At 38.8% G+C, this 17,967-nt stretch overlaps 1 protein-coding gene across 5 annotated transcripts in view; it reads left to right on the forward strand.

Moving 5' to 3' along the window:
- Positions 1 to 17,967, forward strand: part of MAP3K13 (mitogen-activated protein kinase kinase kinase 13) — a 200,647-nt gene that overhangs the window by 70,113 nt on the left and 112,567 nt on the right. The window contains exon 1 of one of the 5 annotated variants that reach the window (XM_032171822.2): positions 13,164 to 13,375. The exons of the other annotated variants lie outside the window; for them this stretch is intronic. The gene's annotated coding sequence lies outside the window, so the exon portion shown is untranslated. Of the gene's footprint in view, positions 1 to 13,163; positions 13,376 to 17,967 lie in introns of those variants that run through there. 5 annotated transcript variants of the gene reach the window in all.

The raw sequence follows: 17,967 nt of genomic DNA on the forward strand, positions 1-17,967 counted from the left end.
ACAGCTTCGAAGAGAGGTTTCTGGTAAAGAATGTCTATTGTTGGTTAGTCAGCACAGGGGAGACCCCTGGGGCCAAAGCCTTCTGAGGTGGTTTTTAAAAGATTAAAGCATCAAGATTTTCCAGGCCACAGAAAAAATAGACATTTTTATAAGAATTTAAAATATATTTCCAGACCCTAGCATGTTTTATTAGGTTCAACAGAGCACTTATGAATTGATCCAAGGATTCTTGAATCGTGTTTTCTATATTTCCAAAGCACTTCTGTTATCAGAACTGCTTCTATGACACTTTCTTTTCGTTTTTTTTTTTGAGACGGAGCTTTGCTCTTGTTGCCCAGGCTGGAGTGCAATGGCGTGATCTTGGCTCACTGCAACCTCCACCTCCCGGGTTCAAGCAGTTCTCCTGCCTCAGCCTCCTGAGTAGCTGGGATTACAGGCATGCATCACCATGCCTGGCTAATTTTTTGTATTTTTAGTAGAGACTGGGTTTCACCATGTTGGTCAGGCTGGGCTCAAACTCGTGACCTCAGATGATCCACCTGCCTTGGCATCCCAAAATGCTGGGATTACAGGCATGAGCCACTGCGCCCGGCTTCCTGTGACACTTTTAGGACCATTGTCACTTATATCTTGTTGGATCTCTGACTGTAATTGCTTGGGTCCGTGTTTCTTGTTTGTTCATCCTTGTTTTAATCGTACTATATGGTATGCTAGTATTTTCTCTTATGTTACATTTCAGATACTTTTGAGACAAAATATGTGATTTTTCAATAAGATACCATCTCACACCAATCAGAATGGCTATTACAAAAAGTCAGAAAATAGCAGATGCTGGCAAGGTCACAGAGAAAAGGGAACACGTATACACTGTTGGCAGGAATGTAAATTAGTTCAACCATTGTGGAAAGCAGTTTGGCAATTTCTCAAAGAGCTTAAAACAGACTACCATTCGACATAGCAGTCCCATTATTCAGTATACACTCAAAGGAAAATAAATCGTTCTTTCATAAAGACACATACATGCATATAATCATCATAGCACTCTTCACCATAGCACAAACATGGAATCAACCTATCAACAGTAGACTGGATAAAGAAAATGTGGTACATATACACCATGGAATACTACACAGCCATAAAAAAGCATGAGATAATGTTCTGTGCGGCAACATGGATGGAGCTGGAGGCCATTATCCCACGTGAACTAATACAGGAACAGAACACAAAACACCACATGTTCTCACTTATAAGTGGGAGCTAAACATTGAGTACACATGGACAATAGACACCAGGGCCTATTTGAAGGTGGACGATGGGAGGAGGATGCAGACTGAAAAACTACGTATTGGGCACTATGCTTATTGCCTGGGTGATGAAATAACCTGTACACTGAACCCCCATGACACACAATTTATCTATATAACAAACCTGCACATATGTGCCTGAAACTAAAATAAAAGTTTTTAAAAATGTGATTTTGAAAATTCTTGTTGGCTTTCCTTTAGAATTGAGGACCGTTTTCTATGTCCCAGGATTACCGAGTGGATGTTAACTGACTCTGCCAAAGAAAGAGGCAGTGTTAGTGGTCACTGTTATCCACAGATGGGATGATGTCATGCAAAGAAGATCCCAGGAGACTGGTAATCAATTCCTGGCTCTGCCATGAATTTCAAGACTATGGACAAATCTCTGAACTTGCATTTATTCATATGTTAAAAAAAGGAAGACAGAGTAGATTGAGTTTTAAGGTTTCTCCCAGTATCTTGGTTCTCTGAGTAACTAATTCTCAGAATGTCTAGAGCAATCATTTACTTATCTCATTTAATAAATAGCCATGTTACACCAAGTAGCAGGATATATTAGTGGGGTAGAGTAAGTAGCAGTAACAGAGTCTCAAAAAATTTGGTGTCTCATAAAAGGAAGAACACTCATCATTAGCAACCCTAAAGCAGGCAGGTAATTCAGGACAGATAGACAGCTTTGATTCATTAGAATATTCAAAGCCCAGGGTTACTTCTATTTGTTGTTCTGCCATTGCCTAGGGTGTTGTCATCATCTGCATGGTACAAGTTGACTCAGTGTGGCAATGGGGAAAAAGAGTCCAGGACTGCAGCTTCATCTCTAACAAGACCCGGAAGTTGCAAACATCACTCACATCTCATTGACTAGAACTTAGTCATGTGGTCACGTGTACAGCCAGGAAAGTAGAGAAATATTTAGCAGAGTGGCCATGTACCCACCTAAAACTTTAAAAGTAGGAGTTGGGGCCGGGCGCGGTGGCTCACTCCTCTAATCCCAGCACCTTGGGAGGCCAACGCGGGCAGATCACCTGAGGTTGGGAGTTTGAGACCAGCCTGACCAACATGGAGAAACCCCGTCTCTACTAAAAATACAAAATTAGCCGGGTGTGGTGGTGCATGCCTGTAATACCAGCTACTCAGGAGGCTGAGTCAGGAGAATCACTTGAACCCAGGAGGCAGAGGTTGTGGTGAGCCAAGATCATGCCATTGCACTCCAGCCTGGGCAACAAGAGAAAAACTCTGTCTAAAAAGAAAAAAAAAGAAAAAAAGTGGGAGTGGGGATTAAGGATTCTCTTACCAAAAGGAAAGAGGAAAGATTGGATATTGGAGGACAATCTCTACCAGTATACCTTCTGTTATAATTTTAAGCCACTAAAACAATTTTTATTTTCCTATTTATTGTGTTTCTTGTCTAGTGAAATAGGCTGAGATCAGGCTCTGTGATTTATCCCTCTGTGTAAATACACCAGCATATGTTATCTTGAACATAGATGGCATGCATTAAAAAAATGTATACTTGATTTATATATTGATGTTCAGAGTATCTAAAAAAGCACTATGGCCAGCCCCCTTCCTCATTCCTATATTCTCCTGTATCTACTTATTACCTGTTTAATGAATGCTACCCATACAGCTTTAATTCTCAACCTAGTTGAACAGAATGAATTGGAACCTATGAAGTAAAATTTTAAAAATACAATATAAATTGATTGACTCAGGGCAGGTTGCTGCTAGTAGCAATTACTATCTTTTACTACTTGAGGTAAAGATATTACTATACTATCATGGGGCAGTACAATTACACGTAATGGAAAACCAAGAGCTTTCCAATGTGGCTTCATTATTTAATTGTAAGTGTATTTCCTGGACATAACGTATAATTACATTCATGAGTACACTTTAAAACAGAGTTTTTCCCTGAAAGATTTTTGAGTCCTGCCCCGTCTGTCCCCTTCATCAGTGTTAATAGTAAAGAGATGACTATAGTGCTGGGTATTGTTAAAAGAAAAACTTCAGCCAAATTAAATTTAAAGGGGTTTAATTGAGCAATGAACAATTCGTGAACTCAGCAGCCCCCAGAATCACAGCAAATTCAGAGAGACTCCAGTGCAGCCACGGGATGGAAGAGGATTTATGGACAGCAAAAGGAAAGTGACAGTACAGAAAACGGAAGCGAGGGGCAGAAACAGCTGGGTTGGTTCCAGCTCAGCATTTGCCTTATTTGAACATGGTTCGAACAGTTGGCTACATTTGATTGGCCAAAACCCGGTGATTGGCATAGGTGTGGGCTACGGTTGGTTTACACCTCCACTTGTTACAGTTTACAATATACAGAAAAATCTTAGGCCAAACTTAAATACGTAAGGAGGCAGCTTTAGGCTAAACTTGACTTAACAGTATGACTTTACATAGTATGGACCTGTTTATGGATGCATATAAGGCTCATTTTAAAACTGACTTCACAGTTTACTGATTCAGTGTTAATATCTTATCATCTTTGACTTCTAGTTCTTCACTTGCTGTACTCACACTCTGTAATCTTATATTAGAATGAAAAGTACTAATGTGTGCCTTACCAGTTTTACATTTGATATGGACTTTGGGGGAATTGTCTCTGCTCTCTCATATCCAGTTTCCCCAAATCCTTCCCCTTCAAGGTCTACCTCCTTGTGGAAACTGACCATAACCACTCCCCACCCCCGCCCACCCCAAATGGTCATTCCATCAAAGAGAAGAAAGGCTTAATTCAAGCTCTGGGTAAGAGGGTGGCAGTGCAGACTGGGACTAGTAGAGCAAACTGCAGCATTAGACCAGGCTGTGTTTGTGTAAGGACAAGCCTTTATTCCCTTCACAAGCATGCCAACTTACCAAAGATAAGTAAATCATAAGTATCGGCTATCGTCTGGTCTAGGAAGAGTGGCTCTTGGCCTTGACTCAGCCTCACTTCACATTCCCAGAGCTCTTGATGAGCCTCGACTTGGGGCATCTTTGTTATTGTCATATTTGTCTCCAGGGTACTTAGATGTTTCCCTAAGGGACAGGACATATCTATCTGCGAAGGGTCTGCTCCTACCTCTTTGTGTCAACAGAGAGCAGCAGAGAGTATCACCCGGTAGCCTAACCTGTAGGCTTCAAACCGGGGCAATGGCAATCCAAGTGCCTGGGGAAGCAAATGCGTGGGGAGTGTACCCATTGCCCCCGTTTGAAGCCTATAGGTTAGGCTACCGGGTGATGCTCTCCACTGCCCTCTGTTGACATAGAGAGGTAGGAGCAGACCCTTAGCACATAGATATGTCCTGTCCCTTAGGGAAACATCTAAGTCCCCTGGAGACAAATGTGACAAGAATAAAGATGCCTCAAGTAGAGGCTCATCAAGAGCCTCAAGAACAACACTGGGACTGTTATAAGCATGAGGGGGGGCATGGTACTAAATGTGTTGCTGTGTGTAGGATGGTCCCATGCAAGGAAGACTATTCTTGCCCCCAAACTTCAGTTACCTTTCTTCTAGTATTGTATCCCAAACTCAAGTAAAATATTCCTGTCTACCCCACTAATTTAACATCTACACCATTTTGTATTGTTACTCATCTCACCAAAGCTCCTTGATACTTAGAAATTGGCTTTTTAATCTTTGCATTGCTACTTCTTAAAAATTTATCCTTAATTTTACTCATTGGATAATGAACAACAGGTCTTTAAAGGGGGAGGGTTAACAGGTAATGGATAGAATTTAAAAGTATATTCAGTTTTCAATAGATAACAGAGTTTAGATAAAAGCTATATTAGATGAGCCAATCTCCCCGGGGCCCTAATTTTCTCACATTTAAAATGGAACCATCAACTACCCTATTTTAAAGAAATTTGTAAACTGTAAAGTGCAGTACAAGATCGTTTACAAAGAATGTCTAGGACCAGATTTGCTCCCAATTATTATTTCTGGAATTTAGATATCTGAAACTCCAAAAGAGTGCAATATAATGAAGATACGTTAAGGCCGGGCGCGGTGGTTCATGCCTGTAATCCCAGCACTTTGGGAGGCCGAGGTGGGCAGATCACTTGAGGTCAGGAGTTCGAGACTGGCCAACATGGTGAAAACCCGTCTCTACTAAAAATACAAAAATTAGCCTGGCATGGTAGTGTGCGCCTGTAATCCCAGCTACTCCAGAGGCTGAGGCAGGAGAATCACTTGAACCCGAGAGGCAGAGGTTGCAGTGAGCCAAGATCGTGCCACTGCACTCCAGCCTGGGTGTCAGAGTGAAACTCCGTCTCACACACACAAAAAATAAAATAAAAAAATTAGCTGGGCATAGTGGCGTACACCTGAAATCCCAGCTACTCAGAAGACTGAGGTAGGAGAATCACTTGAACCTGGGAGGCAGAGATTTCAGTGAGCTGAGATCATGCTGCTGCACTCCAGCCTGGGCAACAGAGTGAGTGAGACTCCATCTCAAAAAAACCAGCCAAACAAACAAAAAGCAAAGAGAACTCAGAATTGACTTTAAAATGAAGGTCAGAAAAAGGATAGGTCACAGGAAAAATATGCTTTTATAACCTTTGAATAGAGAGAAATAGAAAAAAAATTAGATTCAAAGTTATAATCTGTCAACCACAGAATAAGAATAACCTATGAGAAAATGCATGAAATTCAGAAATATAAAATATATGTTTAGTTATAGTTTTGATTATGAGGTTATTGAGTAACATAACTAACGTTGTTTACCATGTTGAGGTGCTATGCTATACCTATAATTACTTCCATTTTGCAGTGAGTCATTTAAGTGAACATTTAAGTAACCTTGCCCAGGGCTTCAGAATTAATGTATCTTAAAGCCTGAATGAATTGAGATAAACGGTAAAAAGATTTCTGTGAAGGTCACTGACTTCAAAATATCAAAGATGCAGCTTGCTGTTGAGAGGAAATATTGGGTCTTTAAAATGTCAAACTTTTGATGGTGACAAAGATAATAATAATAAAGTGTAAACACCATGTAAGAGTTAGAAGACAGAATTTGAAAGTTAATCTACCAACATAGTGAAATTATTAATGTCAGAAAAGGAATTCTATAGTACAGGGAATCTGATTTTAATTTGGTTTTCTTGAATAGAATGAAAGAGATTCAATTAATGACGTTGTGTTAATAAGGACTCTTTTGGCTGCAAGTGCCAGAAACTTATATCAAACTGGTTTGTTTGTTTGTGTGTTTTTTAAAGGGAGTGGGGAGGAAGGGATTGATTGGCTTATGTAATTGGGAGGTCCAGCAGAGTAACTGGCTTCAGACAAGACTGAAATTAGATGTCCAGTGGCCTTTTTCAGCCATCTGTCTTCTTTCCTTTATCTCTGGTCTGCTTTCCTCTGCCCGATATATGGATGGAGATGACAGCCCTCTGCCTACTTGTCCTTACAGCTAGTATCCTGATGAAACAAATGTTCAGCCCCCACCCCGCCAATAGTTGTCGAACATCCTGGGGATGACTCAGATGATGCTTATTGGCTGGCTTGGAGGATGTGTCTATCCTTTCACTAATTATTATGACCAGGGAGTTGAGTTGGCCAGCCTTGTGCCACATGCTCACTCTTGGAGCACTCACTTCAGATGGGGTCATCCCCATCTGAACCATATGGACTAAAAGTGGGGGAGAGATAGTTCCTTCAAATGGGGAAGATACAGAGGCAGACTTTATGTATGTATGTATGTATGTATGTATGTATGTATGTATGTATGTATGTATGTATTGAGACGGAGTCTCGCTCTGTCACCTGACTTTAAAAGGCAGATATCCACTACTCTGATGTTTTGGTGTTTAAGTATATTGCCTGCAATGTGTGGCTAAAGTGGAAATGCCAACTTGTCTAGCTAAAGAAGGGGAGAAATTAAAACAGGATCAAAAGAATAGAAGTTAGACAGTTAAGAGGTTTTCTCTCTCTCTCTCTCTCTCTCTTTTTACATGAGCTCTAAGAAAGTATTATGAATTCTAGGCTGGGTGCAGTGGCTAACACCTGTAATCCCAGCACTTTGGGAGGCCGAGGCAGGCAGATCACCTGAGGTCAGGAGTTCAAGACCAGCCTGGCCAAAATGGTGACACCCCATCTCTACTAAAAATACAAAAACAATCAGCTGCATGTGGTGGTGGGCGCCCGTAATCTCAGCTACTCAGGAGGCTGAGGCAGGAGAATTGCTTGAACCCGGGAGGCAGAGGTTATGGTGAGCCAAGATCGCACCATTGCACTCCAGCCTGGGTAACAAGAGTGAAACTCCGTCTAAAAAAAAAAAAAAAAAGAAAAAGAAAAAGAAGAAAGAAAGTAGTGTGAATTCTATGTGGATGAGTAAAGTAATCTATAAAGTCTTCTTTTGCTCTTTCAATGTATAAAGTACCTTTGCAGACTCAGTATATTATTTTTAATCCTACAAAGGTTTGATTTATGGTATTTTGCCAGAATTTGTATGTTATGGTATGGCGTATTTTGGGGATGGTAAATATTTTATTAATTGAGAAATCCATCTGCTTTTGATTTGCTTCAATACATTTGCTTTATCAATCAGAGAAGAATCTTATATCCCTCCATGGTAATCATCCTTTTGACAGGAATAACACATTAAAGCTTCATTAAGCTGTTAAGACTTCTGAATAGCACATAAAATTTCAAGCAATTGCCTTTCTCCAGCTGGCTAGATATTTTATTATCCTTTAATTAAAAATATTGAATGGTTAAGTCTAATTAACTCACAATATTCTTTAAAGTTTGCCATATCGTGTACCTTTAATATAAAGACGACTGTAGAATTTAACATGAGGCTTTAATCTTCTTAAAAGTTTACAGATATGTATTCAGTGCAAATTTTTATTTATAGCGTACCTTTTCAAAAAGAGTTTGAAGTGCTTATCATAAAAAAGAATATATATAATAAGGTTAACCATAGGGTAATCCAACCCAAAACAAGGAAGAGAAAGCAAGTATGCATATAAATATATACTTTTGTGCTTACCTTATTTTAAAGCATATGAATTTTAAAGTTGGCTGTGAGCTTCCCAGCAGCAGGGTCGAAAAAATGAAAATTCAGTAGATTACATTGTTATCATCTAAAAGGTAGACAGACACCTAGTAATTCTTCAAGAACAGAAAATTTTTCCTTCATATTAAGTTGTAACACAAATTCCTCATGTGAATTCCTTACATGGGAGATATCATTCAAGATAATGGACAACACAGAAACAATATGAATCTTCCTTATAATAATTTTCAATAAAAGCAAGACCATAACACTCAATGATAGTTATTCTGCTAAGGGGTATTAGGCTAATGATATTTAGATAGCATGTAGCTTTCTGATGATCTCCCTTGACATAAGGATAGATTTGACTGAACTTATAAGGATGTTTTTCCTTAGATGTTTCTTAAAAATCACTTTCTCAGATAGGCATTTAATGGGAGCTGGACAGAGGAAAAAATGGCAGTATAATAATAATCTGCTGAGGTCTTTGAATATTGAAATTCAGTTATTGACCAAGGCTCCATATACTTTGGAGTGGAAATAGGGTTAACATTCTGATATGAAAGTGGAGAATTCTGACCAGTATTCCCAACTAGGAGACAGTTTGTTCTCCAAATTAATTCACGTCATTTTATACAAACTACATCTTTATGTAGAAAAATGTAGCTGCTTTTTAAAAACAATGAATAGAGCTCTTGATCAGCTAGCATAACTACCTGAAGGTTCCCCTGATCTGTTTCAGAACCCCAAAGATATTCCCCAACCACCTGAAGGAAAATGACTTGGATGAACATCCCTTTGGAAGTTGGGTCACTAATAGATATTTTTAGAATTTCCTGAAAAGATTTTGTATTAGTCTGTCTTCACGCTGATGATAAAGACATACCTGAGACTGGGCAATTTACAAAAAAAAGAGGTTTAATTGGACTTACATTTCCACATGGCTGGGGAAACCTCACAATTGTGGTGGAAGGCAAGGAAGAGCAAGTTACATCTTACATGGATGGCAGCAGGCAAAGAAAGAGTGAGGAAGATGCAAAAGTGGAAACCCCTGATAAAACCATCAGATCTTGTGAAACCTATTCACTACCATGAGAACAGTATGGGGGAACTGCCCCCATGATTCAATTACCTCCCACCGGGTCCCTCCCACAACATGTGGGGATTATGGGATTACAATTCAAGATGACATTTGGGTGGGGACACAGAGCCGAACCAGATCAGATCTGTTCAAGATTTATTATAAACAAAATAAAGATGTTGTATTATTTCCTGTGGTTCTGATTCCTGGATCTGCACAGTTGTTGAAATTTCCCTTGTTGAGAGAGTAGCAGGGTCTCAATAACAAAATAAAACCAGCTACCAGTATCATTTACTGAGTATCTTCTGTATGTAGGTACTGTGTGCAAATCTTTACATGTGTTATAATATTACTTTAACCTTCACACAATAATATAGGCTATTATTATCCCCATTCTAATAATGAGAAAACCAAAACTCGGTTTACCTGAATATTCATAACTAATAAGTGGCAGAAACAGGATTGGAGCCCAGATCTCTTTACCAGCTTTTAACCACTACACACTGTTGTCTGTGAAGGAAATTTGAGTCTCCATGTATTAGCATTTGAGATCACTAAACTCTTTCTTTTTCCTGGTATTTCTGACAAAAATTGCCCATGGGTCATGATACTTTGGGCTTTGATTCTGGCTTAAATGAGTTGTCTTCCTTTTTTAAAAACATATTTTTTTCCTCAAAAAAAAAAAACCTCCAAAACAAGAATAGCTTATATTTTTAAGCAGAATTATTGTACCTTAATTTCTATGTACAGATTTTTATCTAATAATGAATTTTAAATATCTTCTTGCATAATGAGACTAGAGTCATTTTCCAGTTATTACTGAAGTTTGAGGAGATTCGTTTGGTTCTTAAAAGAGCTTACTCACCTTGATAGTGGCTTTGCAGTCCTCCACACTTAGTGTGCCCATGTGCTGAAATTAAAAATTACTTATAATGGTGGGACTTGGCTTGATATCTGTAGAGTTGCATTGTTGCATACCATAGCCACCAGCTACATGTGACTATTTTTGGAGTTAAATAAATTTAAATCACTTTACATTAAAACTTCACTTCCTCAAGAACACTAGCCATCTTTCAAATGCTCAGTAGCCACATGTAGCTACTGTGTTAGTGCAAATTATGGAACACTCCATAATCACAGCAAGTTCTCTTGGGCTGTACTTCTCTAGAGTGTACATTTTTCATGCCTCTATCTCCCTTCGTACCTTCTGCTTCTAAAATGATAATGACTTCCTCCAAGACTGACTTCTGTATCTTCCATAATTTGGTGAGACAGCTTATCTTTCCAATGATTTCCCATGATAGTTGACATGGAGGAGTCTTTGTTGACCTAGTTGATGTTCCTGTGGTACAGGAAGCATGCTAACCCAGGCCAAGTTTATCAAGTTTATCTTACTAAAGTGGCAAGTCCATAAAGCCAGCAAGTTTTTATTTTTCCGGGTTATATATTGAGCCAAGAATCTTAGGTGACTGTTATTAGAAGCATTTATAGACCCTGTTTTGTTTCAGAGACTACTCCCATCCCTAGTGGACTTATTAGTAATTTTGTTGCTGTCAAACCTTGCAGAAAAACTTCTACAACAGCTTTAGCCTTTTTTTTTTTTTTTTTTTTTTTTGAGAGGGAGTCTCACTCTGTCACCAGGCTGGAGTGCAGTGGTGTGATCTCGGCTCACTGCAACCTCTGCCTCCTGGGTTCAAGCGATTCTCATGCCTCAGCTTCCCAAGTAGCTGGGATTACAGATGTGTGCCACCATGCCCAGCTAATTTTTGTATTTTTAGTAGAGATGGGGTTTCATCATGTTGGCCAGGCTTGTCTCAAACTCCTGACCTCAGATTTTATATATATATATATATATATACACACAACTTGATGTTTCTTGGCTATCTTGTTGACATAGTCCACAAAAAGTTTGCCTCTTTCCATTAGTTAGTCTGTATTGTTTTGGAAGAAAAAAATGTTTCTCATAAATCTGATTCTTTTAATGTATCCTGATTGGCTTTGGTTGTTGTTAAAATAAATAGAGATGTATATTCTTCATCTTTCCATTTGTTCGTTCTTTTTTTTTTTTTTTTCCTTTGAGACAGAGTCTTGCTCTGTCGCCCAGGCTGGAGTGCAGTGGCGCGATCTCGGCTCACTGCAAGCTCCGCCTCCCGGGTTCACGCCATTCTCCTGCCTCAGCCTCCCGAGTAGCTGGGACTACAGGTGCCTGCCACCATGCCCGGCTAATTTTGTTTTTGTATTTTTAGTAGAGATGGGCTTTCACCATGTTAGCCAGGATGGTCTCGATCTCCTGACCTCGTGATCCACCCATCTTGGCCTCCCAAAGTGTTGGGATTACAGGCATGAGCCACCGTGCCCCACCTGTTTGTTCTTAAATAATGTGGTACACTCAGGCCTACTGGGCATGTACCAATACTGTATTTACCTTGAGCACTCCCATGTTACCTGTATAAACTCCTTTGGTCTTTTTTGTAGTGATATTCCACAATAAGCTCCTTTAGAGAAGTTTGTTAACTATGTTGTTTGCCAACAATGTTCTATTGCTTCAATATATACAGTACACTGAATATCTTTGCTGTGTGTAAAATAATCCTGAAAAGTTTTCCTTTTCCAAATGAGCTAAGAAGTGTGCAGTACTTACTAGTGGTCAGGTTTAGACCCTCCAGAACCACTTAGAAACAGGCCACCACTTTCCTTCTCTCACAGTTGTATAAATAATCTGATTGAGATATAGAGCAGATCTCTGCTCAGAATGTTCTTGGTCACTGGACACCTCATAACCGAGGCTTTATATTAACCACGATCATTCTAGTTTCAAGGATTTGAGGCCACTTCCCAAGTTCAGAAAAATCATGATCAGTATTGTCAAGTATTAGTCATTGTGAAGTGTAGTGATGGGGAGTAGGGACAATAAATATATTCATCTCCAATTTTGTATAACTAAAAAGTGTAAAAATAAAGAAGAGATGCCTTTCGAATGAATTTAATACAGCTGTTTTTGCTGTTAATAATAAAACATCTTACTGAAACCAAAATTTGCTCAAAGTTTCATTAAGCACCCTTTTGGAACTGTGTCTTAATCGACTGCCAGAAGTTGAATAAACCAATGAGGAAACACTGTACCCTACTTAAAAGTAGCAGTAAATTTTTCTTCCATATCCACTTTTGATACATCACGAAGGTCAGCAAGATGTTACTGCTGTACGAAACAGCTACATTCATGTAATATTATTTTCCATATGTCTGTTTTCTTAGTTACTAGATTATTGTTCCCATGCATTCTTCCCGACAATTTTGCTTTTACAAGTCCTGACAATTTCGCTTTTACAAGTCGTAGTGGGCAGGGCATACATGTCCACTAGTCTGCTAGTTTTAGAAATGGTTTTCCTGACTTTGATTTGTTTTGATCGCATCTGGCATATTGCTGAACAGTAAGAAAAGTGTTGAAGAAAAGAGTTCTAATGAATAAAAGATGGGATTTCTTCTATATGCATTTTTGTTATCCTTGATTCCACAGAAATTCTATTTTGTTTCCTTCATTCAATAGCAACAATAATATTTTTATGACTATCACAGCTTCACACACACACACACACACACACACACTCACTCACTCTCAAGCTGCCAGTCTGTCTTAAGGCAGTGGCAGATGCCTGATTGGCGGGCTCTGTTTATTCTGTGACCAGATTCCTTCTAAAAGAAGGAAGGCCGTGTCTGCCTGAAGCCTATTGGCCGGGCCTACTCTGGACCCGCCCCTCTTTTTTTTTCATGGCACACACCACAGCGAAGTCTGTGCGGAATCCTAAACCAGCCCAATTTACATCCATTCATGAATCTGTGACGTCAGCAAGCCTTTGGGCTCCTTTGCGGTGGGCTGGAGGATTGTGTGGGTGGAATCCCCCTCCCCTTTATTTTTCCAATTCTGCAAGCCTTTTAAAATTAACCTTACATCTTTTCAAAGCAAGAAAATGGAACAGCATGTGTAGGAATTCTTCGTTGTTGTGAGTATTGCACTCTGTTTTTCCTGTTTCTTCAGCATTTATTTCACAAGGACAGACAGAGAATGTGTTTGTGATTTGAGGTGATTAGAAAGCTGATATTATTGAGGGCGACACCGTGAGAGAGACAGACAGAGAGACAGAGGCGGAGAGAAACCCGAAACCCCGTTACAGCTAGGAGCCTCTGAAACTGACAGCTGGTTTTCCTTTGCTTGTCTGCCTGCTAGACGTGGACATTTTTCATTTACGGTTCTGCACGTTACCTCGGATGCCTGCTTGGCTATCCTTAAAGGGAGATTCATTTCTCTGAGAGATGATGTGGATGGTATTAGCGGAAAAGCCCAGAACACCAGAAAGGTGCTGAGAAAAGCGGCGCCCGCAAGACAGAGCAGGTTCTATCCTGCGGGGCACTTGTCTTCCTTGTGGCCGTCCTTTCTGCCGTTCCTCACCCTTCACCTTGCCTTTGTTTCATATTGTGTAACAGTCAGTATCTTGAGATTGCAATTTGGGGAAGATGAATACTTGTTCAACCATTTTTCAAAAGCTCTTATGACGGGAGCCATAGTGGTATATTTATATATATTCATAGCTCTTCTTTATGTCACTCTCTACACTTTATTTATAGTGTCAAAAACCTAAAAAGCTGCATTAGAGGGAAAGGGGGAATTATCCTTAAACTTGGGTTTTTCAATATCCTCTAATGAAAACTAAGAAGTGGTTACAATGTTCCACAATTATATTGCATAGAAATGCACATGAGTATTTTCCTAAGATGAACTTATTAGCTGAAAATAGTTTATTCCACTGTGTTGGGGAAACATGGAAAAGTTCTGACATGTTCCATGTATGAAGTTGGTTTGATAGCTTGCTACTGTAGTTTTAACAAAAAGTTAGTATTTGTGATTGAATTTGTTTTCCAAGGGTCCGTTTATTCTGGTGAAAGTTGTGAGAGTAAAGAAGAGGGATGTGACATTGTGACATGTTCTGCCCCTGGGGCAGCTCCTCAACCTAAATGATCTGACAGCATTTCCCAACTGCTTCACTTTGAGCAATTTATATGCCAGTCTGCAGCATGTACCCAGTTGTTCTTTCTCGTGAGGAAGCAAAATGCCTGATATTTCTTATAATCCAGGCTGTCATGTTTACCTTGTAAAATCAATACTTAATTTTTAGATTTTTATATTATCCTTTCTCATGAAGCAAGACTTCTAAATTATGGCTATAATATCTTTTAAATTGTTGTTCTTAATGAATCTTCCAACTGTAAACTCATCTAATTTCAAACTTATCATACCTGAGGATGTAACATTGTCTTTTGTTTCTCATCTTGATATTACCGTCAATCCTTTTGTATTTCTGAGTACATTTGAACTTGCTGGAGTAATAGCGAGAAAACCTCTGCCTGATTCTAAATCAGATCTTTGTCCTATACTCAGACAATTATGGTTTCATATTTTACTATTTTTTATTTGCTGGGTTTAACAAATGAGATAACATTTTAGACACAATATTTGTAAACATCTTGACTTATTTCGGCATTTTCCCTTTTTGTATACCTTCAGTGAGTTTGTTGAAAATAGCAATTTCCAAGTAATTTTAAATTATTGAAGTCTACTAGGACGAAAGATCAAATTCTTAGGATATTTAAAAAATGTTGTTTACATATTCAAACTCATCTTAAAAAACGTTCATCAGACTCTGTCTTTGATGCACATTTTGCCAAAAGAGAGCCTTATTTCTGTGAAAGAAATACAATATGTACTTTGGATTTACTAAAGTAAAACTGTTCCTTTAAGGCACAGAGCAGATACAGAATCCCCCTCTCTCCCCACTCCTAGTGACTGTATTCTACATTATATTTATCTTCATGTATAGTGTACTTGTAGGGAAAAAAACAATAACTCTTAATTGTTTAATATCAAACAATAAAATCCTGTGTATCAGTGACTGTCAATAGATGGCTTTCTGTTTAAAAACTGAAGCTACTCCAGAAGTAGGAATTAATTTATTTAGTAAACAAAGTCAGTCAAACCAGAGCCATGTCCTGGGGAACTGTCAGAAGAATGGTTCCTAAGGGCCAGAGGCCACATACACTGGTAGATGACAGAACAACCGTACTTCGGGTGGCAAAACCGGTCAGTTTGGTTTGCATTGTGTGCCTATCCTCTTTCTGTGTGCTTCAACTGAATTAACTGCTTGGAGAGCTCAAAGAATTCAAGATAGCCAAGATGACCAATTCTGCCAGGTGGCAGCCTGATCTTGCAATTTTGATTAAAATAAAGAACATTCCCCAAGAACAGTTTGTTGCAAAAAAAAAAAAAAATCAAAAAATATCACACCCTTGCTCTGTGTTACTATTCTGTGAGAATATGGGGGAGAAAAAAATTTAGAAAATGCAGTCTTTACTCTGAAGGAATCTAGAAAGTAAAATGCCAGAAATAAACTTCAGTATTAGAATTACCTGTGGAACCTTTTTCCCTTCCCTTCCTACCTCTTGCCCTCCATCCCCTCCCCTCCCCTCCCCTTTTCCTGCCCTCATTTTCCTCCCTCCCTCCCTCCCTTCCTTCCTTCCTTCCTTCCTTCCTTCCTTCCTTCCTTCCTTCCTTCCTTTTCTCTTTTCTTTTTTCCTATTTAACGGTTTTTAGTATGTTCACAGAGTTATACAATCATCATCACAATCCATTTTAGAACATTTTCATCATCACAAAAAGAAACCACATACCCATCGGCAGTAACTCCTCATTTCTCTTTATCTCCCAGCCCTAGGCAACCGCCAATCTGCTTTCTCTCTCTATAGATTTGCTCAGTCTGGATATTTCATGTAAATGAAATTATACAGTACATGCTCTTTTGTAACTAGCTTATTTCACTTAGCATAATGTTTTCAAAGTTTGCCCATGTTGTAACCTATGTCAGTACTTCTTTTCTTTTTATTGCCAAGAAATATTCCAATGCACCATATTTTACTTATCCATTCATCTGTTGATAGATATTTGGGTTTCCGCTTTTTGACTATTAGGAATAATGCTTCTATGAACATTTGTGTACACATTTTTGTGTGAATTTGTTTTAATTTCTCTTGGGTATATACCTGGGACTAGAATTGCTGGGTCATTATGATTACTATAAGTTTAATATTTTCAGGAGATGCCAAATTGTTTTCCAAAGTGGTTGCACCATTTTACATTCCCATCAGCAATGTATGAGGGTCCAGTTTCAGCACATCCTCTTCAACACTTGTTATTATCTGTCTTTTTTATTAGAACCGTCTTAACAAGTTTGAAATGGGATCTCATTGTGGTTTTGGTTTATATTTCCCTAAAAGTGAATGATGTCAAGGATCTTTTCATGTGCTTATTGGCCATCTGTATATCTCTTTGGAAAAATATCTATTTAGACACATTGCCCACATTAAAAATTAGATTATCTTTTAATCTTGACTTGCAAGTGTCCTTTATATATTCTGGACACAAGCTCTTTATCAGATGTATACTTTGCAAATATTTTCTCTCATTCCGTAGGTTGCCTCCACTTTCTTGATAATATTGTTTATGGCATAAACATTTTTAATTTTGATGAAGTTCAGTGTTTATTTTCTTTTGTTGCTTATGCTTTTGGTGTCATACCTAAGTTGGCTTTGCCTGACTCAAGGTCATAAAGATTTACTTCTATGTTTTCTTCTAAGAGTTTTATAGTTTTAGCTCCACATTTAGATCTATGATTCATTTTGAGTTATTTTTTGCGTATGCTATAAAGAGGGAGTTCAACTTTATATATATTCTTTTGAATCTGGATATCCAGTTGTTCGAGTAATATTTGTTCAAAAGACTATTCTTCCCCCCCATTAAATCGTCTTGGCACCTACCAGGGAACTGAAAAAAAATACTGATGCCGTGCTCCCACCTCCAGAGATTTATATTTAATTGGTTTGTGGTGGGACCCAGCAATGACGTATTTTTAAAAAGCTCCCCAGCTGAGTCTAATGTGCAGCCGGGCTTGAAAACTATTGATATGCAGGGTCTTAGAACAGAAGAGAGAGAGGGACTTTCAGAATCAGGAGAGAAAATGAGCGAAAACATAGAATTCTGATATGAAAAGGAGGGAAGAGGGGAAAATTAAGAAGATTCATACCAGAAAGCTTGAGTTTTCTTGTTACTCACTCAAAGAGTGAGGGTATCATTGGAAGTTAATGAAATATGTTAAAGAGGAGGAGCTAACATTTATTAAGCACTTTCTACATGTCTGTAATTTTTTTTTTTTTTTAAACAAGGTCTCCCTCTGTTACCCAGACTGGAATATAGCAGCTTGATCACAGCTCCCTGCAGCCTCAGCCTCCTGGGCTCAAGCCATCTTCCCACCTCACGCTCTGAATACCTGGGACCACAGACACATGCCACTATGGCTGGCTGTTTTTTTAATTTTTTATAGAGATGAGGTCTCCCTATGTCGCCCAGGCTGGTCTCAAACTCCTGTGCTCAAGTGATCCTCCTGTCTTGGCCTTCCAAAATGTTGTAGTTACGGATGTGAGCCACTGTGCCCAGCCTACATGGCTATAAACCTGTTGGGAGCTTTTATATACATTATTTTATTAAAAT

This window comes from Hylobates moloch, unplaced genomic scaffold, assembly GCF_009828535.3.
Source record: "Hylobates moloch isolate HMO894 unplaced genomic scaffold, HMol_V3 SCAFFOLD_13, whole genome shotgun sequence".
NCBI lineage: Eukaryota > Metazoa > Chordata > Mammalia > Primates > Hylobatidae > Hylobates > Hylobates moloch.